We start from the raw sequence: 25,659 nt of genomic DNA on the forward strand, positions 1-25,659 counted from the left end.
AGAAAAGTGGAAAACACCTTCTGTCCTCAGGAACCTAAATCTAACATTTATCACATTCATTTATTACTCTCCTGTCTCATAGCTTGTTTCCTTGTAATTTGGTCATTCTTTTAGTAGGAGCTTCCATTCAGGTGAACATAACGTATAGGGATCCCGGTGGCCTAAACCGGGAGTGCCTTACTCCCAAGATATTTAAGAAACCTAACTTAGTTCAAGATCCTTCATTTTGGCACAAACTTAACATTTACTCTGCTGACCATAACTGCTGTTATTTGTATTTGCTAGGCAACCTTAACTTTCAAGTTCGCTTATAATTCATCATCTGGTTTTAAAGCACTGTTTTATTTATTTACTTTTTAAATGAAACATCTTACTTTAAGATAATTGTAGATTCAGATACAGTTCTAAGAAATAGTACAAATATCCAGTATACACTTTACTCAGTTTCCCCTAATGGTAACATCTCAAAACACCACAGTGCAATACAACAACCAGAATATCGACACTGATACAATCAGATACAGAATATCTCCATCACCAGGAGGATCCCTATGTTGCCTTTTATAGCCACGCCCACTTCTCTTTCATTCTTATCCCCCCTTAATCCCTAGTACTAATCTATGATTTTCTTATTTTAAGAATATCATAAAAATAGAATGTACTGGGGCACCTGTGTGGCTCAGTTGGTTGAGGACTGACTCTTGATTTTGGCTCAGGTCATGATCCCAAGGTCACGAAATTGAGCCCCGCATCAAGCTCCATAATCAACAAGGAGTCTTGTGGAGATTCTCTCTCACTCCCTCCATCAACCCCTCCCCACTCTCTAAATGAATGGATGAATAAATAAATAAATCTTTAAGAAATGGAATCATACAGTATGTCATAGGGGGATTGACTTTTTTTCAGTATAATTCTCAGGAGATTCATCCAGATTGTTGTGGGTATCAATAGTCTATTCCTTTTTATTAGTGTATAGCAATTCATTGTGTGGATGTACCACCACTTGTTTAGCCATTCACCAGTTGAGGAGCATCTAAACTATTTCCAGTTTGAGGCTATTACAAATAAATTTGTTATAAACATTCATGTACTGGTTTTTGTGTGGATTTAGTTTTCATTTCTCTGGGACAAATACCCCAGAGTTTAACTGTTCGGTCACATGGTAATTGAATGTATAATTGTTGTTTTTTAAGAAGCTACCAAACTGTTTTTCAGAGTGGCTGTACTACTTTGTATTTATAGTCCCACCAGTAATGTGTGAGACACCAGTTTCTCTTCATCTTTCCTAGAATTTCAGGTTGCCACTATTTTTTTTATTTTAGCCATTCTGACAGGTGTGTCATATCTCATTGTGGTTTTAACTTGTATTTCTAATGGATAATGATGTTGGCTGATTTGGCATCTTTGTATCTTCCAATGAGATGTCTCATCATATCTTTTGACCATTCTCTAACTGGATTGCTTGGCTTTGGACTGCTGTGTTTTGAGTCATTTATATATTCTAGATTCTAGTCTTTTGTCAGGTATGTGTTTTGAAAACATTTTCTCTCAGTTCGTAACTTGACTTTTCATCCTCATAATAGGGTCTTTTGCAGAACAAAAGGTTTTAGTCTTGATGAAGTCTAGCTTATTGTTTTTCCTCTTATAGAAAGTACTTTTGATGCAAAGTATCAGAACCCTTTGCTTAATCCTGAATCCAGCAGATTTTCCTCATATTAATTTTTCAAAAAATTTCATAGTTTCACATTTTACATTTAATTTCATGATCCATGTTGATTACTTTTTAAAAAAATGTAAGATGTGAGATTTAGTTACTTTTGCTCCTTGAAAATTTCCCACACTTCCTTAAGGCCTAGTGATGCATCAGAAATAATCTGGGAAAGGGGAATTTATGCAAAATCTAGCTATACTATATAAGAAGTTTACTTTTTTTTTATTATGTTATGTTAGTCACCATACAGTACATCATTAGTGCTTGATGCAATGTTTCATGATTCATTGTTTGATTATAACCTCAAGTTCTCCATGCAATCCATGCCCTCCTTAATACCCATCACTGGGCTCACCCACCACCCCCCACCCGCCTCCCCTCTAAAACCCTCAGTTTGATTCTTGGAGTCCATAGTCTCTCATGGTTCATCTCCCCCTCTGATTGCAACCCCCCCCCTTCATTTTTCCTTTCCTTCTCCTAATGTCCTCCATGCTATTCCTCATGTTCCACAAATAAGTGAAACCATATGATAATTGTCTTTCTCTGTTTGACTTATTTCACTTAGCATAATCGCCTTCAGTTCCATCCATGTTGATGCAAATGTTGGTTATTCATCCTTTCCGATGGCTGAGTAATATTCCATTGTATATATGGACCATATCTTCTTTATCCATTCCTCTGTTGAAGGGCATCTCAATTCCTTCCACAGTTTGGATATTGTGGGCATTGTTGCTATGAACATTGGGGTGCATACAGCCCTTTTTTTCACTACATCTGTATCTTTGGGGTAAATACCCAGTAGTGCAATTGCTGGGTCATAAGGTAGCTCTATTTTTAACTTTTTGAGGAGCCTCCATGCTATTTTCCAAAACAGCTGCACCAACTTGCATTCCCACCAACAGTGTAAGAGGGTTCCCCTCTCTCCACAACTTCTCCAACATTTGTTATTTCTTGTCTTGTCAATTTTTGCCATTCTAACTGGTATAAGGTGATCTCTCAGTGTGGTTTTGATTCAGATTTCCCTGATGGCTAGTGATGTTGAACATTTTTTCATGTGTCTGTTACCCATTTGTGTGTCTTCTTCGGAGAAGTGTCTGTTCGTGTCTTCTACCCATTTTTTGACTTAATTATTTGTTTTGGGGGTATTGAGTTTGAGATCATCTAAGCAGAAAATCAACAAAGAAACAAGGCCTTGAATGACACACTGGACCAGATGGACCTCAGAGATATATACAGAACAATCTACCCTAAAACAACAGAATACTCATTCTTCTTGAATGCTTGTGGAACTTTCTGCCGAAGGCTATAGACTGGGTCACAAATCAGGACTCAACTGATACCAAAAGATTTATATTATTCCCTGCATATTGTCAGAATATAATGCTTTGAAACTGAAACTCAATCACAAGAAAAAATTTGGAAGAAATTCCAACACTTGGAAGCTAAAGACCATCCTGCTTAAGAATGTTTGGGTCAACCAGGAAATCAAAGAAGAACGTAAACAATTCATGGAAACCAATGAGAATGAAAACACATCGGTCCATAACCTATGGAATACTGAAAAGTCAGTCCTAAGGGTGAAATACATAGCCATCCAAGCCTCACTCAAAAAAAAAAAAAAAATCCCAAATACACAAATCAACTTTACACCTTAAGGAACCAGAGAAAGAACAACAAATAAAGCCTAAGCCACGCATTAGAAGAGAAACACTTAAAATTAGAGCAGAGATCAGTGAATTAGAAACCAGAAATACAGTAGAGCAGATCAATGAAACTAGAAGCTGGTTCTTTGAGAAAATTAATAAGATCGATAAACCACTGGCTAGACTTATCCAAATGAAAAGAGAAATGACCCAAAATAATAAAATTATGAAGGAAGGGGAGAGATCATGACCAACACCAAGGAAATAAAAACGTTATTAGAAATTATTATCAACAACTATATGCCACTAAATTAAGCAATGTGGAAGAAATGGATGCATTCCTGGAAACCTATAATCTACCAAGACTGAAATGGGAAGAAATTGACAACCTGAATAGACCAATAACCAGTAATAAGATTGAAGATCAAAAACCTCCCAAAAAACAAGAGTCCAGGACCTGATGGATTCCCTGGGGGGATTCTACCAAACATTCAAAGAAGAAACAATACTATTCCCCTGAAGATGTTTCAAAAAATAGAAACAGAAGGAAAACTTCCAAACTCATTCTATGAGGCCAGCGTTACCTTGATCCCCAAACCAGGCAAAGTCCCCATCAAAAAGGAGAATTGTAGACAAATAACCCTGATGAATACGGATGCCAAAATTCTCAACACAATCCTAGATAATGGGATCCAACAGTACATCAAAAGGATTATCCATCATGACCAGGTGGGATTTATCCCTGGATGCGAGGGTGGCTCAATACTCGCAAACCAATAAATGTGATAGAATACATAAATAAAAGAAGAGACAAGAATCACATGGTCCTCTCAATTGATGCAGAAAAAGCATTTGACAAAATACAGCATCCTTTCCTGATTTAAATTCTTCAGAGTGTAGGGATAGAGGGAATATTCCTCAATTTCATAAAAACCATCTATGAAAAACCCACAGCGAATATCATTCTCAACGGGGGAAAGTGAAGAGCCTTTCCCTTAAGATCAGGAACATGACAAGGATGACCACTCTCCCCATTATTGTTCAATATAGCACTAGAAGTCCTAGCAACAGCAATCAGACAACAAAAAGAAAATAATAGGTATTCAAATTGGCAAAGAAGTCAAACTCTCTCTTTGCAGATGACATGATACTTTATGTGGAAAACCCAAAACACTCCACCTCCAAATTACTAGAACTCATACAGTAATTCAGTAATGTGGCAGGATACAAAATCAATGCATAAAATCAGTTGCTTTCCTATACACAATGTAACTGTAGAAAAAGAAATTAGGGAATTAAATCCATTTACAATAGCACCCAAAACCCTAAGATACCTTGAAATGAACCTAACCAGAGGTAAAGGATCTATACTCTAGAAACTACAGAACACTTAGGAAGGAAATTGAAGACACAAAAAGATGGAAAAACATTCCATGTGTATGGATCAGAAGAATAAACATTGTGTAAATGTCTAAGCTGCCCTGAGAAATCTATACTTTCAATGCCACCCCAATCAAAATACCAATGGCATTTTTCAAAGTGCTGGAACAAACAATCCTAACATTTGTATGGAAAATGGAAAAGACCCCGAATTACTACGGAAATGTTGAAAAAGAAAAACAAAGTTGGGGGAACCATATTGCCTGATTTCAAACTTTACTACGAAGCTGTGATCACAAAGACAGCATGGTATTGGCACAAAAACAGACACATAAATCAGTGGAATAGAATAGAGATATGGACCAGATATGGACGCTCAACTCTACGGTCAACTAATCTTCGACAAAGCAGGAAAAAAATATCCAATGGAAAACAAGACAGTCTCTTCAATAAATTGTGCTGGGAAAATTGGACAGCTACATACAGAAGAATGGAACTTGACCATCTTATACCATGTACAAAGATAAATTCTAAATGGATGAAAGACCTCAGTGTGAGACAGGAATCCATCAAAATCCTAAAGGAGAACACAGGCAGTAACCTTTTCGACATCGGCCACAGCAACTTCTTTCAAAACATGTCTCCAAAGAAAAGGGAAACAAAACAAAAATGAACTTCTGGAGCTTCATCAAGATAAAAAAACTTCTGCACAGCAAAGGAAACAGTCAACAAAACAAAGAGACAACCCACAGAATGGGAGAAAATATTTGCAAATGACATCAGAGATAAAAGGCTGGTATCCAAGATGTATAGAAGAAGTTTGCTTGAATGTCCCTTTGGAGTATCCAATTCACCAAACTCTGTATCTATTTTAATTCTTAAAATAAGTCAGTTGGGAGCCTGGGTGGCTCAGTTGTTGGGCGCCTGCCTTCAGCTCAGGTCATGATCCCAGCGTCCTGAGATCGAGCTCTGCATTGAGCTCGCTGCTCGGTGGGAAGCCTGTTTCTTCCTCTCCCACACTGCCAGCTTGTGTTCCCTCTCTCGCTGTGACTCTCTCTGTCAAATAAATAAATAAAATCTTAAAAACAAACAAACAAACAAACAAACAAGTAAAATAAGTAAGTCCCATTATTGCCAAGCGTTGAGGCTAACGGTATCGTTCCTGCTCATGTGCACATTGCATATGGCCCACCAGCTCCCAAGAAAGGGGAAGACCTTCATGTCTGGTGATGGAAGAAGGTTGGGAAAACTCCCTTGTCTGGTTGGTATCAGAATCGAAACTCCTTTTGCACTTTATGTGACTGATTACATGGGTGCATCCCCTTCTTTAATATAGAGAATTACATTGCATATGCATTACAACCTTTTAATTAAGCTCATTTTCCTAAGATACAGCAGTGACTTCTAAAGATTCCTACCAAAACAAAAATTCCTTTGGACTAAAGATAATACTAATACCGTAAGCATAAATGGACAGCAAGATAGTGGCAGAATTGGCACCTCTTCTCCTGGCCTGGGCTCTAAATAGCCCCACTGTGAGTAAAAGTAGTGATAATACAATATAATTGAACAAGGGCCTGGCCAAACATCTTCAAGACAGCTCCCTGTCTTGCAAATGTAGGTTGACATTTACTATTATTAAACAGGAGCCCTGTTCTAAGCATATCTTGTTCCTTAGGATATTAGCCCATCACAGCTGTTTACATGGCTTTGAGATGAGGGAGCATTCAGCTGCAAAGAGCAGAAAATCCAACCACAGTGGCTGAAGAGAGAAGATTATTTTCCTCTCATAACAAGAAGTCTAGAGGTAGGCAGTCATGGGCCATTGTCAATGACTTCCAGCAGTCATCAGGAACTTGGTTTCCTTCGGTCTTCCAGCTCTACCTTTCTTACTTACCAAGTAGCTTCATCTCAAGATTGCAGGACTGCTGTTGCGTCGCAGACAGGATCTCTATTACTAACCTCTCAGCTGCATTGCAAAGAGGGAGCGTATGGTGGTAAGGGAGACACAATTCCAAGTTTTGAGCAGCTTTTCTTTCCCCCATGAAATTTTCTTGTTTCCCACTTCTTACCTTCCTTCTCATAGGAATTAAAAACCAGAGTCTCTGAGGATGTATGCTCCAGACTGTACGGGAGAAACTCTGGACTGCCTTCATTTTGTCATTTAAAACAACCCAGCCATGCCCTGCTGTGGAAATCACTAGCCACTGACTGTCAATATGTCAATTTGTCATTGCTAATGAGATAACATTAGTTTTTTAATTCTTAATTTATCATAAAAACTGTATCTCTACTCTCCTATCAACCAAAACATATCAACAATGGGAAAATGTTAACACTGATGTAAGTTTGTCCTTTAGGAATATATGTGGTTGACCTCTGACCTCTGAGTTTCTTTGAGGCTGTGATTTGTAGGCATTTCTCCTCCTAGAGAAGAGAAAACTACAAAGGTCATTTCTGGCAGGATACCATGAATTCTGTGGTGTGTGTGTGTGTGTGTGTGTGTGTAAATGTAAAATATAAATAACGACACGCATATGCGCATATGTGGTGGATATTACAGCCCACGTTTCCAAATGTGCAAGAAATAGAACATTCTTTAATTTCTTGAGCACTTTACTTCCTGTTTGGCTCCTAAGCTATTAAGACATGTTAACCTGGTTCTTCTTGAGTTTGTGCCTCTACCACAACAGCCAGAGTTGTGCATGGTTTCAAAACCCTGTACAGTGGCAAGGCCTGGGGAGTTAGAGGAAATCCTTTCCTTTGCCGTCTGTCCACAAAGTTGCCATGGAGAATGTCCACCTTCCTGTCACAGCAGTTCCTCAAGGTCCAGGTGCTGTCAATGTCTCAGTCATGTTTGGGACACTGGAGTCTGCTCAAGGCTGCCCAACTGCCTCAATGTCCCCTTGGTCTCCTTTTCTAAGATCTTGCCATGCCCCTGCAGTTTTGGTAAGGGAGATACAAAGGGAGATTCTGTTCACCTCTCTCCTAAGCTCAGGTAAATCTTTTTTTCTCCTGGAGATGGAAAAATTCTGTGTTCTCCATGGTTTCATGGGACATTTTGTCTGTGCTCCAAATCTTCTCACCTGCTCTGAGTTTAGACTTTTAGAAAGGAAAAGTAAAAAAGACACATAGGTTATTTTTTATTTTTTTTTTAAGTTGGGGGGCAGGGCCGGAGGGAGAGGGAAAGAGAAACTCAAGCAGGCTCCCCGCTGAGCTCAGAGCCTGACTCAGGGTTCGAGCTCATGACCCTGAGATTATGAGCTAAGCTGAAACCAAGAGTCGGTGTTCAACTCACTGTGCTCCTCGGGTGCCCCTTGTGCTTTTGATTTTGACACAACCCTCTCATCAGACAATTAACCAACTCTCAATGAACCAAGTATCTGATTGAAATGGTAGAAAGGAAAAAGAGTAACATGGAGAGGAAATAAAAGTTACTGTGTGAAAAAACAATTTCCTATTAGCCAAAGTTAATATGTACTGTAACAGAAAAAATTTTTAAATTATGAGCTATGTTTCTGCTAATACATTCCACTCAATGGCTTTTGCCTCTTGTTTTGTATTTGGAAATGGGGGAAATAAATTATACTAAAGAAGTATAAATTCACTTCTTTTCCCCAAAATGTTGTAATTGAATTGAGATTTAGGTTATACAAGTGTAAGGATACATATAAAAATAAACAGGAAATTACAACAATTCAACATATACAGAATTATATGCGGATGTGATCCAAACAGCATATGGTAATGTTGAGCAGAGAGACTCATAATAATTAACATTTGTAAATTGCTTTCCATTTTACTTGCATGTATAATTTAATTTGATTCTCGCAATAGCCCTGAAAAGTATGTTGTGATTATTATTTCCGTTTTACAGATGAGGGGAAAAATGTTACATGAAAATTAAGTAATTTCTTCAAATTCACACAATTAGTTGGTAGGAACCAGGAGGGGGTGGTCATGTGAAAAATATGCCCAAATTATGGGCTCCAAAAGAAAGTGAAAGATAAAGAAGATATATGAGTGCATTATATAGAGATATATTTTGCATAATTGAATGTTTTATGTAAAGCTCTACGCTGGTAAATTGAATTGTGTAATTCAGTGGCTCTAAATCCAATTTAATCAGAATCTCTGGGGATGAGTCCCAGGGATTGGTGTTTTGATACAGGTGGTCCCAATCAGAGCTAGAGTTGAGAACCACTGGGTTTCGTTGCTGCTGTTGTTTCATGAGCATAGAAGTATATTAAGTGACAGAGGGAGAGAGAGATAACCCTATCAGAGAAAAGAGGAGACGGAGAGTAAAGATGCTGGACATTTAGAGCTTAGAGGGGGAGCTAACTTAAAACACGTTTTGTGTAACTGTGGAAAGTCATAAAATATCACTGCTGCAGGGTACAGTGGAAGATCAATAATTTTACTTTCTATTAATAATTCCAGGTATAGCTGAACTTAAACTCACTCAACAATTTTTAATACTCTATTTTTTCCATCCTTTGGGGTCTTTGTTCCCCAAAAAGAATAAAGTCTTATAGCAGTTTTCAGTTCTTGAGATGGCTAGAATAATAAGCTATTTACTTGGCATCAAAATTTATGAAGTAGAACCAAATAAAAGTGGTTCTGATGGTTTTCTCACCAAAATATGGAATGGGCCTTTGATCACTGTCAGTGTTAGTATCACTAAATCCATCTCTCAGGCAGGTGTACAGAATTGCACCTGTATCAACATTGTATAAGATATTACATTTCCCTGTATTCTTACCACACTTAGTGTTACTGGATTTTTAAATTGCTGCCAATTTGATGAAGTGAGCATAAGGAGATATGGGAACAAGGAAATATCTACAAGAATAAAAGGTGAAATTTCCCTGGGTAGGAGGATAGATAAAGGAACTCTGGATGAAATAGTTGAGAGAATCCCATATGACAATTAACATCTATTAATCACACCTATCAGTTTCAATAAATCAAAATTTCAGACCTAATACTAAGCCACAAATCAAGTTGCAAAAGGATACATACAGCGTGATGCCATTTCTGTAAAGTCTTAAATCACATGAAACACTATGTCTTTATGAAGCAACACATATATAATAAAAATACAAAATCATGCATAGGGAAATACACAGCAACTTACATGGTTCCCTAAGGTAGGGCACAGGGGAGAAATGTATGAAATTGGGACTTCAGCTGTTTTTGAAACATCTTATTTTCTATCATCATTACAAAAAGCATGCACACAATGCAGACATAGAATCATTAATATATTTAAATCTAGCGGTGCCTGGGTGGCTCAGTTGTTAAGCATCTGCCTTTGGCTCAGGTCATGATCCCAGGGTCCTGGGATTGAGCCCCACATTGGGCTCCCTGTTTGGCCAGAAGCCTGCTTCTCCCTCTCTCACTCTCCCTGCTTGTATTCCCTATCTCACTGTGTCTCTCTCTGTCAAATAAATAAATAAAATCTTTAAATATATATATATATATATATATATATATATTTAAATCTAGATGATAGGGATATATATCTATATCTATATCTGTATCTATGTATATATCTGCTATACTGTTTTCTGTTTTATCTATGTATTTCTATATAGTGAAAAATAGTTTAGGTTTTTTTAAGTGTTAAGAAAGTGACAAGCAGAGACCCTGGGTGACTCAATCTGTTAAGCATCTGCCTTCAGCCCAGGTCATGATCCCAGGGTTTTGGGATGGAGACCTCCATCAGGCTTCTTGCTCCTTGCTCAGCGGGGAGCCTGTATCTCCCCCTGCCTGCCGCTCCCCCTGCTTGTGCTCTCTCTCTTTCTCTGACAAATAAATAAAATCTAAAATAAATAAAATCTAAAAAAATAATTTCTCTGACAAATAAATAAAATCTAAAATAAAAAAATAATAAAGTGACAAGCATATTTTGACATGAGGATGAGCAAAGGTATTTTTGTTAATGAAAGTAGATTTAGAAAAACTGTAGAAATGTAAATAAATAAGCCCCTTCTCTAATTCAGCCCTGATTGCCCTGCCAAGTTAATTTTTAAAAAATAAAGTTCCAACCATGCAATAGTTAGAAAAAAAAAATTAGATTTGAACATATCAACCTGAATTAATCTGACAAACATTGTTCTAAATTTTAAAAAGAGACAATGGTAAACTATAGAATGAGATCAATTTATCACAATACCACTTACTTAAATTAAAAATACAAGCAAAGGGAGGCTTTGCTTCTAGCCATGTTGGAGAACTGGTATCAGGCACCCATCCCATTATAACAACTAAAAACACTGCACAAAAGGTAGCACAGAGCTATGATCCCTAAGAGAGGAGAGACATAGACATAAGGCTTATAATCACAAGAAGTTTCTGCTTGGATACACTGTCCATACCAAGAGATGGAAAGAAGGTACCCAAACAACATAGGGAAGCTCTCTGATTTGAGGAGATAGAGGTCAGAGTTCAGGTATTCTGAGGTAGTTGCAATTGGCAAGTACCCGAAAAGGGACAGCTATACAAAGAAAACTGATTAGGGGTCCCCCTGAGTCTACAGAGAGTGAAACCCCACAAGGCCAGGTAAATAATTGCCAGGAAGATATAAACTCAACAACTCCTGAAGCTCACAGAGGGATGGGAGACACTGGAGTTCCAATAATCCAGAGTGGGGATTCTCAAATACCCACGGCATTCAGTGGAGACCACAGAGGGAGTGGGGGGGGGTGCTTATCTAGCCCTAGAGTAAAACTTATTCTAGACTTGCTGTAACAAAACTTAAAAACAGTTCTAGAAAGGATCAAGCTGATTTGCAAACAGCTTAACAGCCTGGCAAAACGAAGCCCAATACTATTCATAAGAAAACAACAAAACCCACACAATAAATACACCAATAACACAGTGGCCATCATCCAGTAAAAAATTACTAGATGTTGAAGAAATAGTAAATGAGACCCACATATCCACAACCTAGAAAGCAAAATCATTCAAGGGAATCAGAACTAGAAATGACAACATCTACCATAAAAATGCTCAGGGTATAAAATGAACCATGAACATAAGATATAGAAAAGTGGAAGAATTAAAAAAAAAAAAAAGAACCAAATGAATCTGTAAAGTTGAAAAGTACAACATGTGGAAACAGGTGGAAAAAAAAAGTCACTAGATGTGCTTGACACCAGATTAGACACTGCAGAAGAAGAGGTGAATGAACTTGAAGAAATAGAAATAGAAACTACCAAAAATAAAGTACAGACAGGAGAAAAAGAAAAAAAGACTGAATAAAATTAACAGTTCAGAGACCTAATTATGCATTAGATAATTATGCATTATCTAATGCATAATTGGATCCCAGAAGGAGAAAAAGAGAAAAAAAATATTTGCAGATAAAAAGGCTGGACATGGGGCGCCTGGGTGGCTCAGTGGGTTAAAGCCTCTGCCTTCGGCTCAGGTCATGATCCCAGGGTCCTGGGATCGAGCCCCACATCGGGCTCTCTGCTCAGCAGGGAGCCTGCAAAAAAAAAAAAAAAAAGGCTGGACATTTTCTAACTTTGACAAAAATTATAAACTCACAGTTCCAAGAAACTTGGTAAACCCCAAGCAAGAATATACATGAAAGCATACCCTATGGTTTGTGGTGTTAGTACCTACCATTGCTTATTGCCTGACCAGATTTATTAACTGAATGTGCAGCTAGCATGCAATGTTATGCCCAACCTCACTAGCAGGACAGAGATGGACCCCAGAGAACTTGACAGGTGCATGGTCTGAGGGCCAACACTGGGAGCTCGTAACAGAATTCACAATAAGGAAATCAGAAATTTTAAAAACTAGGACCAAGTCAAGTTGAGGACAAGAGGATCCAATAAATTAGGTAACAAGCAGAGGAGGCTTACGTCATTGGGAAGCACAGCTAAATTTCCTGAATCAGAAGGATTCGTTAGTTTTTAATTAGACTGGGTTTTTGTGTGGCAGTTTATGGTCATAAGCACCAAAAATGTTCTTCCTGACTTCTAACAGAAGCAGGGCTGAACAATATACTTTGTGGCTCAAGGTTTTGTGTAAATTCCCTTGCTTCAAACAAGACAACAATGCTCTTCTCTCTCTTCCCACTGCACTGGCAAATTCCTGGTCTAGGGTCTGTGATTTGCTCACCAAATTTCTAAGAACAGAGAAACCAATTAGAAAAGTCTCCCTGTGGGTATTTTATGCCTGGGAGTTCTTAGACAGAAAAGAATGCTCCTTGTATTTAGGACAGACTAAGGCATTTTATATTTAAGAGGGAGGATTAGAACTTGTGCAAAGGGGTGATGAGTAGCTAATCTTTAGACAGCCACAAGGAGTATGGTAGGATATTAAAATTCACCTGGTTATCTAGACTAGAACCTATAATTTAGCTGATTTCAAAAGAATCTCTTTCTTTATAGAACATATGAAATAAACCCCAAAAACAAAATAAAATTTGGTTTACATATTTGAAGATCTATTTTGGGGAAACATATAATAAAATTATAGTGTAGAAGTGTTCTGTCAACTAATTCTCTTCAGTCATGAAGTTTTTCCTCATTCACTCTATAAGTATGTATTTATTTTCCCCATAAATTTAGGATCATACTCTTTATATTCTTTTTTAGCCACTATTTTTTCACTTAACAATGTATCATAAACATTTTCCCATGCCATTCAATCTTTCTTCCATTGGCTCAAAAAAAATCAATAAATACTGTAAGATAATTTTGCTTCATTTGTAACTATAGTTATGTCTCTTTTTTCTTATGATGCTGGCTAATTATAATGGCAAGCCTCTCTGCTTGTTCATGGCCCTGATGAGCATGCCCCAATGTTTCACATATAAGTATAGGGCTGGCTGTCAGTTTGAGACAAACAATCTTTATCACTGTAGTTGTCATTCTATTTCTAGGTTACCAGGAAGTTTGTTTACTATTTTTGAGTCATGAGTGGGTTTAATTCTGTCAAATTCCTCTTTGGGATGCCTGCGTGACTCAACTGGTTAAGCATCCACCTTCAGTTCAGGTCATGATCCCAGGGTCTTCGGATGGCGCCCCAGAACAGGCTCCTTGCTTGGTGGGGAGCCTGCTTATACCTCTCTGCCTGCCATTCCCTCTCCTTGTGTTCTCTCTCTCCCTCTCTAACAAATAAATAAATAAAAATCTTTTAAAAAAAATCTTCTTTGGGGCACCTGGGTGGTTCAGTCATGAAACATCTGCCTTCAGATGCTTGAGACACTCCCAGGGTCCTGGGATCAAGCCCCACATCGGGCTCCCTGTTCCGTGGAAGGCCTGCTCCTCCCTCCCCCACTCCACCTGCTGTATTCCCTCTCCGTTGTCTCTCTATATATATCAAACAATTACATGAATAAATATTTTTTAAAAATCCTCTTTGGCACCAATTAGGAGGTAGATTGTGTGTGGGGACTGGGATTGGGAATGCCAGTTGAGGAACTATTTCATTGGTCCATACTAGAGGAATAAGGACTAAAGCAACAGATGTGGAAAAGGAAAGAGAAGTCTTTTATCTACACAGTAAAGGGAGCTAAGAAAAGGAAAAAGCAGAGATATCTGTGAGATTTTGAGCTGGTTTCCTGGGAAGCCAACTCTGGGAGAAGCAGAGGAGGAGGAGTACATGACAGAGGAAAGAAAATGTGTTGTTTGAGTGGTGTGATACCTGAGACATTCATATGGAGGTGCACAGTTGACAGATGAAAATCTGAATCTTTAAGAACAAGAAAGAAGAAAACCTAGATTCATAACATACCTGCAGAATTACATCAAGGTTACAAGAGGATGTGAATTGGCCAAAGGGAGAGCACACAGGGTGAGAAATAATAAATTTGAGGGTCAGGGGCTTTTAAGAAGCTGTTGGTGACTTCTTGGTGGTTACTGTGTTTACTTGCTAAAAGCTTAAATACTGCTTAACAGAAACAGGGAAGAGAAAAAAAATAGCTTGGTTGGGTTTTGGGGAGTATCTAAAATAGAAAACAAATTTTTCTTTTAAATAAGACAGAATGGTAGTGATCTACATAAAATAGGAAGAGGAAAGAATGCATGCATCGAGAGTTTACATTGGATGACTCTGATCCTTTCCATAAAGTAGACAATGAGGTTTCCTGCTGAAAGGAGGGGCACGAGGGTAAGTTTGAGGTGTGAGCAAAGTGACCATAAGAAAAGCTATGGTGGGGGGTTTGTAGGGGATTGACTGAAAATGAAATAAAAGACAGCAGATTCTGGAAGCTCAACAGTGCGTACGTAGCAACAGCATTGGAGGTTCGATCAGTTTTCATCCCTTAACGTTTTCCAGAAGAGCTCAGCAATTTGGAATTCAGAAGTAAAGAAGAGGATGGAGAGTGATGAGAAGCCATGCAATGTAGAAATGGGTTAACTAAGGAACTGCAGGAATACATGGCTCGAATTCACGTGGAGGTAGAGAAACAAGAGTAGGGTCTCAGTAGGAAACAGTCCATTAACCAAACACACTTTTCCAAAGTGTGTTTTATGGAACACTGGAGTTGTGAAACATGCTTCCTTAAAAAAATAATAATAATAATAATAATCTTTTGTCAAATTATTGTGGAAAACCTTAGAACTTTACAAGGGACAGTAACATTTAAAGGGCTTACTAAGTCCAGGAAGTGGGGGAAACCCTATTTTGTAACCTAGAACTTCCTAAGCTTATTTGACCTTGAAGTGCTTTTTTGTGTAACTCATCTCAACAGCACTTACAAGTATTTATATTAGTGAGGATAAGCTAGGATATGTTGTTGTAACAAGTCAATCTCAAGATCCAGTAGCCAAACACAACCAAGGTGGGTCCAAATAGCCACTCAGGATCTCAAGCTAATGGAGGTTCCAGCACTCTGTGACCATCTCAAACATGTAACTCCAAGATTTGCTAAGGCTGGAGAAGAAAGCACATGGAGAAGTGCTCACTCTTCATGCTCTGACTCAAATGGTACACACCCCTTCTGCTGACCACTCATGGTCCATAACTGGTCATATGGGCCCACCTAAGTTTAAGGGACTGGGAAATACAAGAGTGGTGGGAGGAGAAAGAAGCTGCCCCCCAACAGTGTTATTCATATAAATACTGTTGAGTTTTCAGCATTTTGCTAAGTGCTTGTATGACATGCCACTTGTTATATAATTCCCACAACAACACTCACTCTCAATAAGGTAGTTTATTATCCCTATTCTCTGAATCAGATAATTGAGACCTGAAAAGTTTAGCTGAATTGTCCAACGTCATGGAGAAGTAAATAAAGGAGGCTAGATTCAGACCATCCCCTCTAGGATGGCAAAGCCCATACCTATCACCACTGTGTTCATCTCTCCCATGCCTCTATTCTGTGTTTTTGATGGCCAGGCCCTTTTACTCACAACTTCTTATTTCATCCTCAACAGCCCTGCCAAGATAACCACCTGTGCCTTCGTTTCTAATGAAGGAAAGGGGATTTGAATGCAGTTCTCTTTGACTCTCAAAGCCCCTGTTGGTGCACTTCCCCAAACCTCTTTTTCTACTATTTTGGTCACTGCATACAGATTATGTGATCTTCCCCTGGCTAGATTTGGTTTACACACAATAGTCTGGACAGACTTAAGACATACCTTTGTTTCATTAGCACTGGAATGATGGTTACAGCTTTATCTAGATCTTCCTAGTGGTGATATCTGGATCTGTTGACTGTAAAATCTCCTTCATACTGGAAGACTTGAAGCCTTATACCTTAAATGGCTACCCCCGCCCCCCCACAAATTACACATTATTTTGTACATGCTACTTCTTTCTCTGGGAGTATCATAAGGTTTTCCTTGTAGTTTTCCCTTACAAGTTTGGTATTCACTACTCAGGAAATCTTGTTTCTATCGCAAATTGGAAGATTTAAACATATACAGTTAAGACTCAAAAGCAACCCTCTTTTAGGAAGAAAATCTCAGGAATAATAGGTTCCCAGCTGTGTGGTTCCTCTGGGTCCAAATTAAAGAGTCCATGAAAGCATCCTTTAGAGCTCCCCGGTCACAGTGGGCTCAGCAAACAGTTTGAAGACCCATCCGGGTAACATCGCATGTGGCTAGTGTACCCAGGTGCTTGCTTTCAGGTAACTTAAAAGATTAAATAGTCTCAGGCAGAGAACCTCAGTGACCACATGGAACTGGGACCAGCAATAGTAAGACTGGAGGCCGAGCTTGCCTCTCCAAGAGGTCGGTGGACGGCAAACAAGAAATCCGTACTGATCAATCAGCTCACAAGCCAAATGATGCCAGCAATGTGAATGTCAAGATAATACCAAAAAACTATATATCAGTGGCTTAAACAATATAGGATTTTGTGTGCTTGTTTGTTTTCTTTCCCATGTAAAAGCAGTCCAAAGGTCGGCAATCCATGGCTAAAATACTGGTTCTGTGATGTCACCAGTGACCCTGACTGTTTCTAGCTTTTGGCTCCCTGTTCATGGCATCCATCCATGGTTACAGAATGGCTTTTACAGCTGCAGTCCATGTTCCGGGCTGCAAGAAGGAAGAACAGAGGGCAGACACAGTGACTTCTGCCTAATTCTCATTAACCAATCCTATCCACAAGGGGAGACTGGGAAATGCAATTTTTCAGCCGGATACCTTGTTGCCTTCCAAAAATTCAGATACTGAGGAAGAAAGGGGAAATGGGTGTTAGGTCCTTCATTATTGTCACTGCCCCACAAGGAGTCCAATATACTATACACACATTACAGGCAAGTCTTGGAGGCCAGTCAGTCTAGACTGTGTGAATGCTTATTTTCACTGTAAGAGTTGTGCTCTGGGAGATGGTCCAGAACCACGCCCCCTCACCACACACTGCTTCCATAGCATATCTCATCACCGTCCCCAACAATTCTGACCAGCTGGCAGAAGTCCACAGACTGAGGCCGGACGAATGCTGCAAGATATTTCACCACCACTTTCTGCCTTGGGTCAACTCTTTGCATCTTGCTGACCCAGTTAGCTTAATTCTAGAACCAGAAAGTTGTTGTCTTCGAATCTGAGAGCGTTATGCTCACTGATACCCAAGGGAAACAATGAGGATGTTTCTCTTCTGTCTGTTGCCTTTTATTAGGGATGCCTGACCACTGAAGAACAATGATTAGATCCCTCCCACTCCCAGCACCTCCAATGGCAGACCATTCATCAAGGATTTTGTATCCAATGCCCAAAAGTCTGTTACTGGAGATGATGAATGCCATCATGGATACAGGTGATGCTGAAAATCAGGTGGAACTGGAGAAAAAAAAACACAATGTATTAATCAACTGCTGGAACGTCAACACACACTTGAAGATCTGTGAGCAAGAGTAGATGCAGTTAAGGAAGAAAATCTGAAGCAAAAATCAGAAAACTGAGTTCTTGGATAATATTTAGAAAACCTCATGTCAGCTTCCAGTGTTTTTCAAACAACTGACACAAAAAGCCAAAGAAAGTAAGGGATTGACATCCCTTCTGTTTTATAGGATTGCTGCTGATCTTTTTTTGTTGTTGTTGTTTAAAACATGGATATATTCAAAAAGTTACAGTTTTTTTGTTTGTGGCTTAATTGAATATTTATGAAGATAATGTCAGATCTAGGCAAAATTAAGAGCATAACAGAAGACATCCATGAGTTTGTGTGATATATGTTAGCCTATGTAAACATGCAACTGTCTTGTAGAAACTTTATAATTAGAAATGCATGTATTAGGACACCTGGGTGGCTCAGTAGACTAAGCATCTGCCTTCGGCTCAGGTCATGATCCCAGGGTCCTGGGATCAAGCCCCACATCAGGCTCCTTGCTCAGCGGGGAGCCTGCTTTTCCCTCTGCCTGCTGCTCCCCCTGCTTGTGCTCACTCTCTGTCTCTGACAAAAAAAAATCTTAAAAAAAAAGAAAAGCATTTATTTATGAAACTTGAAAGTGAATGTTTTATCAAATTTGCTTTGATTTATAGGTTTAGCACTTTCTTCTTTTTAACTTTATTATTATTTTTTTTTCTATTATGTTATGTCAGTCACCATAAATTTTAGCACTTTCTTTTATTGTAGGTGCAGGAAGAGACACAAGAAAATAGCCATCATGTTGTGAAAAGTGACCAAAATCATGCACCCAACATATAGCTGTATATACCCTGTCTGCCATGTGGTGCCTCTTCTCCATTTGCTTCTTCCTTCCCATTTCCCTTCCCCTAAGGAAAAAATTGGTTTTACATTTGTAGAAGTAATTTTAATGATTAGTCATCTGTGACAGTAACCTGAGCTTGAATTGTTGAAACTTAACCAAAATAAGATACTTTTACAGTTAGGGCTTGCCTTAGTATTAAGACAGGATTGTTGGTTTCTCTTTACTCAATTGAAAACAGAGACTACACATATGAAGACTTTTCTTTGCCACTGAATTGCCAAATTGGGAAGGTTTGTTGATAAAAACTCCCTTTTGCACAAAATAACCCACTTGGTATCTAAAAAGATGAGCTCTGGTTATATATTTGTAATAGGAAATCTTGAGAAAAATGGAAATAAGATAGGAAAAGTACTTGGCATACAGTAATAACCAACTCCAAATGTTTTTACTCCAGATTTGCATGATCTCTGGCACAGACTAGATCTTTTGGGGAATATATATATATGAGAATAGATTAAATGTGACTAATCTTAAATCAACCACATCTAGAAGAGAATAGTTACAAAGAATTTAGTCTCAAGGTTTATCTGCAGTAGCCAGCAGATCAACTTTTGCAAAATCCCTTTAGAGTATGTTAGTATCAAAATCATGAATAAAATGCCTGCATACTAGCTGATACTTTCTCAGTATTTTCTGTCACTATTTCTCCCAGAATTTTCTGTTAACCTAACTACTTGGTTTGTAGTGTTTAATCACTTTGGCCGTTTCTAAAAATTTAGTTTGTAGATTCCACTTGGTAAGAAATTAAGTATCAAAAATAAGGTTAAAATGTTAAATAAGATAAGAGATCTACTAATATCATTTTGGTTGTTAGATTTGAGCTACTTTTAATCATGAAATACTTACTTTTGTATTGGTATAAGATATGATGGATGGCTTTAGCTGCATGAATATAGTAGTTACACTGCAAACATTTTGCACCCCTTTTGTGACCCAATTTACAAACACTTAAAATTGTGTTGGAACTGTGCTTTACTATTTAACAAAAAGCTATTTTGGAGAAAGGAAGGAAGGAAGGAAGGAAAAGAGAAAGGAAAGAAGGAGGGAGGGAGGGAAGGAAGGAAGTAAACGGGAGGGAGAGAGAGAGAGAAAGAAAGAGAGAGAGAGAGGAAGGAAAGAAGGAAGGAAGGAAGCAAGGAAGGAAGGAAGGAAAAGGAAAGGAAGGAAAGAGGGATGGAGGAGGAAGGGAGGAAGAATGGAAGGGAAGGAAAGAAAGACAATGATTAAGTAGCACTATGTACCAGGCACTGTGCTTGGTGCAGAGTTAACAAAGGTGAAGGGTATCTCTCTTCTTGAGAATTCAGAGACTAGTGGGAACAAGCAAGTACACAAAGAAATTGCAGTGTGGTGGCGAGGGTTACAGTAGACATGTGAAGGAAGCCCAGGGACTCTGAGAAAGTCCCTGATGGCACACCACTTCTCTTAGTCCACTGGGGCTGCATTAAAGAAAACAACAGACTGGATGGCTTATAAGCAGCAGAAACTGTTTTCTCAGCTTTGAAGGCTGGGAGACCGAGATCAAGGTGCCAGCAGATTTGGTGTCTGGTGAGAACCTGCTTCTTGTTTCACAGATGGCTGTCTTCTCCCTGTGTCTTCCCCTGGTAGAAAGTGCAGTGGATCTCTGGGTGTCTCTTTTATAAGGACTCTATCCTCATGACCCAATCACCTCCCAAAGGCCTCACTTCCAAATACTATCACCTTGGGGATTAGCAGTTCAAGATATGAATTTGGGGGACACCAACATTCAGATCATAGCAGTGATGGATTCCAAGCTTTAGAACACAGAAGAGCACCTGAGCAGCCTATGAAAGGGCAAGTTCCTATGTATGGTCCTAGGGGTTCCAAATATTATAGATTTGAAATCTTGATCTCCAGATGTGCCTAGCAATCTATTCTCCTCTTTTTTTTTCCCACAAAAATCCCAGATAATGGTGACGCGGTAGTGGATCCCACTTGGAGAAATTCTGCTCTACGGGGTGAGGTGGGGTGCATATGCTGGAGAAAGAAGACTCAGAAGCAATCGTTTGTGCTTTAGGCAAGGCGCTCTAGGGGGAAGAGGGGACCCAGGTGCACAAGACCAGCGGGGTTTGGTTTGTCCAAGAAAAATAAGACACGGGGACCAGAACACGAGCCTGGAGAGCCTCAGGAGGTGTCAGAGCCACAAAGACGTTGAAGCCAGACTATATTTATAGCACTTCATACAATAAAGTTTAAACAGCTTTCCTTCTGTAAGACAAAGCTGCAAGCTGGGGAGCTGGGAACCTGAGCTCTGGGTTTCCCGGTGCAGGGCTGGCAAAAAGAAGCACAGTGCACTTGAATTGGTCTAGACCAACCACAAATCTGTTCCAGCTCCTCTGTCTGCCTTTTGTTCCCTCCTGCCCCCCTGCCTCAGCTGTGCCTGCCTACCACTGTCTGCCCTTGGCTCCTCTGAGAGCTGGTGTGTTCTACTGTGCCTCTCTGGCTTGGCTACCTTTCAGGGGCTGTTTTTGTTTCTAATGCTTGACAGTGTAACACCTAACGGTTTTCTCAAGCTTCCGTATTAACCTGCCTCACAGGGAAGATGAAGGGTGTCCTCTCCATGGAGCCAAAGGGGAATCATGAGCTCCGTGGCCTGGACCAGGAATTGCTCGTCACTCTACTCCAGCTTTCGTATTGTTAAGCCGCAACCGTGGGCCAGGGTTTCTCCAGTGGGGATACACACTTTCTGGAAAATCTGAACACTTTCCGAAAGATACTCAGGCAAGGATAGCCATAAAGGCATCAATGCCCACAGGTATTCTTTGCTAATGGTAATCTGCTTGAAAGGAGCTTATGCTTAGAATGTATCTTCCTCAATTTACAAAAGAAGGATATATCCCTTGCCCATCCCAAATCGTGTTTTAGTTCTTTGCTGCAGGAGGGCCCCTGAAGCAATGGGATAAATTAAAATTAATGATGAACCAAGTCCTTTCAGCTCATAAGGCTTTGTGTCCTTCCCTGTCTTTTTTTTTTTTAATTTCTTATTTCTTTTCAGCATAACAGTATTCATTGTTTTTGCACCACACCCAGTGCTCCATGCAATCCGTGCCCTCCCTAATATCCACCACCTGGTTCCCCCAACCTCCCACCCCCCACCCCTTCAAAACCCTCAGGTTGTTGTCCTTCCCTGTCTTAATACATATTTCTGCAAGAAGGACATGTTGGCCCATGGGGGCTCATCATTCAGAATATCAAAGTAGCATAAGCTCACGGTGTTGATCCTTTAAAACGTAGTTTTTGCAGGGCAGTTGAATTTTCCGAAATACAATAAATCAAACACACAAACAAAAATTTCACCTGCTATCCTCGAGCTATACAGGCTTTACTCAGAAAAGTAATGAAAATTTATTTTTTCTAATAATATAAAATATTGATTCAAATGATAGTCAATCCTCATCTCATTTCAACATATATAATAGTTAACATTTCCTGTCTCCTATTAATAAAACCTATTTTTAAAACGTGTGAAAAATTTCAGACATCAATGTAAAAATGCGTGCATGAGTACATAGATTTTCAAAATTCTTTTACAAGGTGTATAAGCCAACCTTTGAAGATCCTGGAGTAGGCCATCAAGGATCATGGTTGTTCTTATTCTATTTCAAGGTGTGCTGACTTTCTACTATGTGCCGGGCACAGTGAGCCTTCTTTGGACTAAGAGCATCTCTTTGTGCTCCAGAAATGCTCAGTCTCCTGGTGGTGGGTGACCTGGTCTCAAAGAGCTCTGCTGTCAGCCTTCCATACTGAGAAGTGTGTGCATCAAACTCCAGGAGCAGAAGTTGTGACTCACACAGAAGGTCATCCTGAGAGGGCAGTAGGCACCCAGTCACACATTCTGGGCCTTGAGTGTTCTGCTGTGTCTGGGTGAACGAAAGAAGTGTCAGCTCAAGAGGGGCTGCAGTGTGGGGTGCGTGTTCTCCTGGGAGTACACCGGAGACCCAGAGAGCTAGGACACAGCTGGGCACACACAAAGGTCACACGTTATGGAATATGCATACACACTGGGATTGGTGTTCGAACATGTCTCGAACATGAGATACAGAAGGTGTGATACAGAACGTGAGATACAGAAAGTGTGGCTTCGGGGCCAGCTGTGGATCAGTGTGGGGCAAGTCATCCACAGAGCCACCGTGGAGGAAGCTGGGCTTGAGCGGGACTTTGAATGACGGACAGGATATGGGGAATTGGAGAGAGGTAGAAAGGTGCCCAATCGCCATCAGACGTGTGTTGAGCAGCTGGTCTGTGCTCAGCAACTGTCAGGACCCTGAGGAACTGGGGGAGGTGGATACAGATTTGACAAGGGAGCCCAGGAAAATTCAGGTCTCCCTGCAGGGAAGTATGTGATTAAGGCCTAGGTCCCTGAGCAATGAGAATGCCAGGAATTTAGAAGAGGGAAAGCTCGAGGCGCCTGGGTGGCTTAGTGGCTTAAAGCCTCTTCCTTCTGCTCAGGTCATGATCCCAGGGTCCTGGGATCGAGCCCCGCATCGGGCTCTCTCTTCAGCAGGGTGCCTGCTTCCCCTTTCCCCCTCTCTGCCTGCCTCTCTGACTACTTGTGATCTCTGTCAAATAAATAAATAAAATCTTAAAAAAAAAAAAAAAGAGGGAAAACTCCCACTGGATCTGATGGGTTAGGCAAGAGGGGTGGCCTTGGAGAGGAGAATGAGCCCAGTAGGAAGGGTAAATAGGATGTGGATTGTGGGGAAGAGGTAAGGGCATCCCAGGTAGAGAAAACGACGGCTTGGCCTAGAACCATCCTGCTGTGTTGAGCAAACAGCTAAATGAAACACTCAGAGACTGAGCTGCTAAAGCCGTCTCTCCTTCAGTGAGCAAACATTTTTGAAGCACCTATCTGCCACATACTTCAGGTAACCAGTGAGGAAGACCCACTGAAGGATGGGGAAGAGGGCTGGGAAGAAGAGATTCAGATCACAGGGAAGCTTACAGCAGGAGGTCGCAGTGGGTCTGGGAAGCTGGAAGGGGGCGGGGTGGCTCAGGGTACGCTGGTGGAGTGGAGGGGTCTTCGGAAAGTAGGATTGTGACCGAACAGGGAGGGTCTCGAAAGCCAAGGGGAAGCAACTGCTCTTCACTCCCAGGGTGTTTCACATGATGGAGCTCGAAGCTCCACATGTCCTTCTCTGCGGAGATGGCTTATTGCTGGTTAAGCCCCAGGAGGACTCGAGCGATGGCAGCTTGCAGGACGGGTTTGCACCGAGACGGGGTGGAGGGCAGGGAGCCAGTCAGGGACACAGTTACAGAGCCTGCATTCTTCGGTCGTGGGCCCCCAGGGAGGACGAACACATCCGTGCAGTTGATTTCAGGAAAGATTTACACCACAGCTGCGTAGATTGACCTCGTTGTCACTGTTGACATTCTTCCAAGGGAGAGCTTTACGCCCTTGGTGGGGGAGAGGGGCATGGGCACACATATATAAATTTTGCTGGAAAGCAAAGAGGAGACGATATTATCATCCCGAAAATATCCGATCTCCCACATATTCATTAGCAGCTATCAAATCCGCTTCCTCCTCTCCGTGTTCTTCTTGCTCTCTCTTTTTTTTTAAAAATGTTAACGTTCTTGGGGTACTATGACCATTATATCCAAGGTATTTACAAGAAACCCTCACGACAACCGCAGCTGTTAGAATCATGCCCCATTAGTGAAGCAAGGCCCAACAGCTCAGAGAGGAGGAAACAGGGTTGGGTCTTCAACTGCCCAGTAATCAGACCACAGCCCCGGACCATTTGGTCACATTCCAGTCCGGCCCTTAGCAAGCCCATGTGTTTTTATGCAGCCGTTTCCAGGGCTCTCAGTTACGGGGAACATCTGGGACGCGTGTGTAAGCCATCTTCACAAGGCAAGGCCCTGGGTGCAGGGGGCGGTGACAGGGGGCGGAGCTCTGTGCACAGACTCCAGCCCCAGAGCAACGCTGCTCTGGGGGGCAGAAGTCTGTTTGCAGACGGATTGGTTCCTATGGAGCAGTTACACGTGTGGGTCTGTGGCTCCTGCCAGGAAGACTGATGTCACGAGTTTGATTGGTGGGATTGGTGAATGGGTCACTTAGCTTTGCACAGAGGCAAACTTTGTTCTCTGCACTTAGCTGCGCCCCCAACCTGGCTGGCCGGCGACAAATGGCAACCAGGTGACGGGAGTGGTGCTCTCCCCAGGGAAAGCAACTGTGAGCTCATCCTCTCGGAGGGCGGGTCAGGAATGTCATCCTCACCCATGGAGAACGGTTTATTGTTTTTGCAAGCACCCCATGTGTAATATCTTCAGCTGCCCTCCCCAGAGCCACGCTGTAAATACAAAATGTAATCTCATTTACACTTTAGGCAGGCAGCAAGATACATCGGGTTGATCAAAGGCTTGGACACAGGAGGAGCCAAGACTTGCTTCCCATCTTTGGGTCAGAGCATCGGTACTTGACATGAAAAAGTACTGTAGGCCAAGGGAGAGTTGATGTAAATCATTTAAACCAGAGGCTCAAGGCAGCAGATTGGGATACAACACTATCCCTTTCCCCAGGGGAACACAAGCAAACAGAAACTGTTTCTACAAAGCGTCTTGAGCAGGAGACATTAAAAGGCAAATGCTTATCAGTAACCTTTGATTTCAAAGATTCCTGGCTGTTGAAACAATGTTTCTGTCTCTCTTACCACCCGCTTAGATTTGACAAGAGACTTGAACCATTCTTTTTTACTCTGAGATGTTCAAAAACGTGTGTGCAATCC

Source organism: Martes martes (assembly GCF_963455335.1).
Source record: "Martes martes genome assembly, chromosome: 6".
Taxonomy (NCBI): Eukaryota; Metazoa; Chordata; class Mammalia; order Carnivora; family Mustelidae; genus Martes; species Martes martes.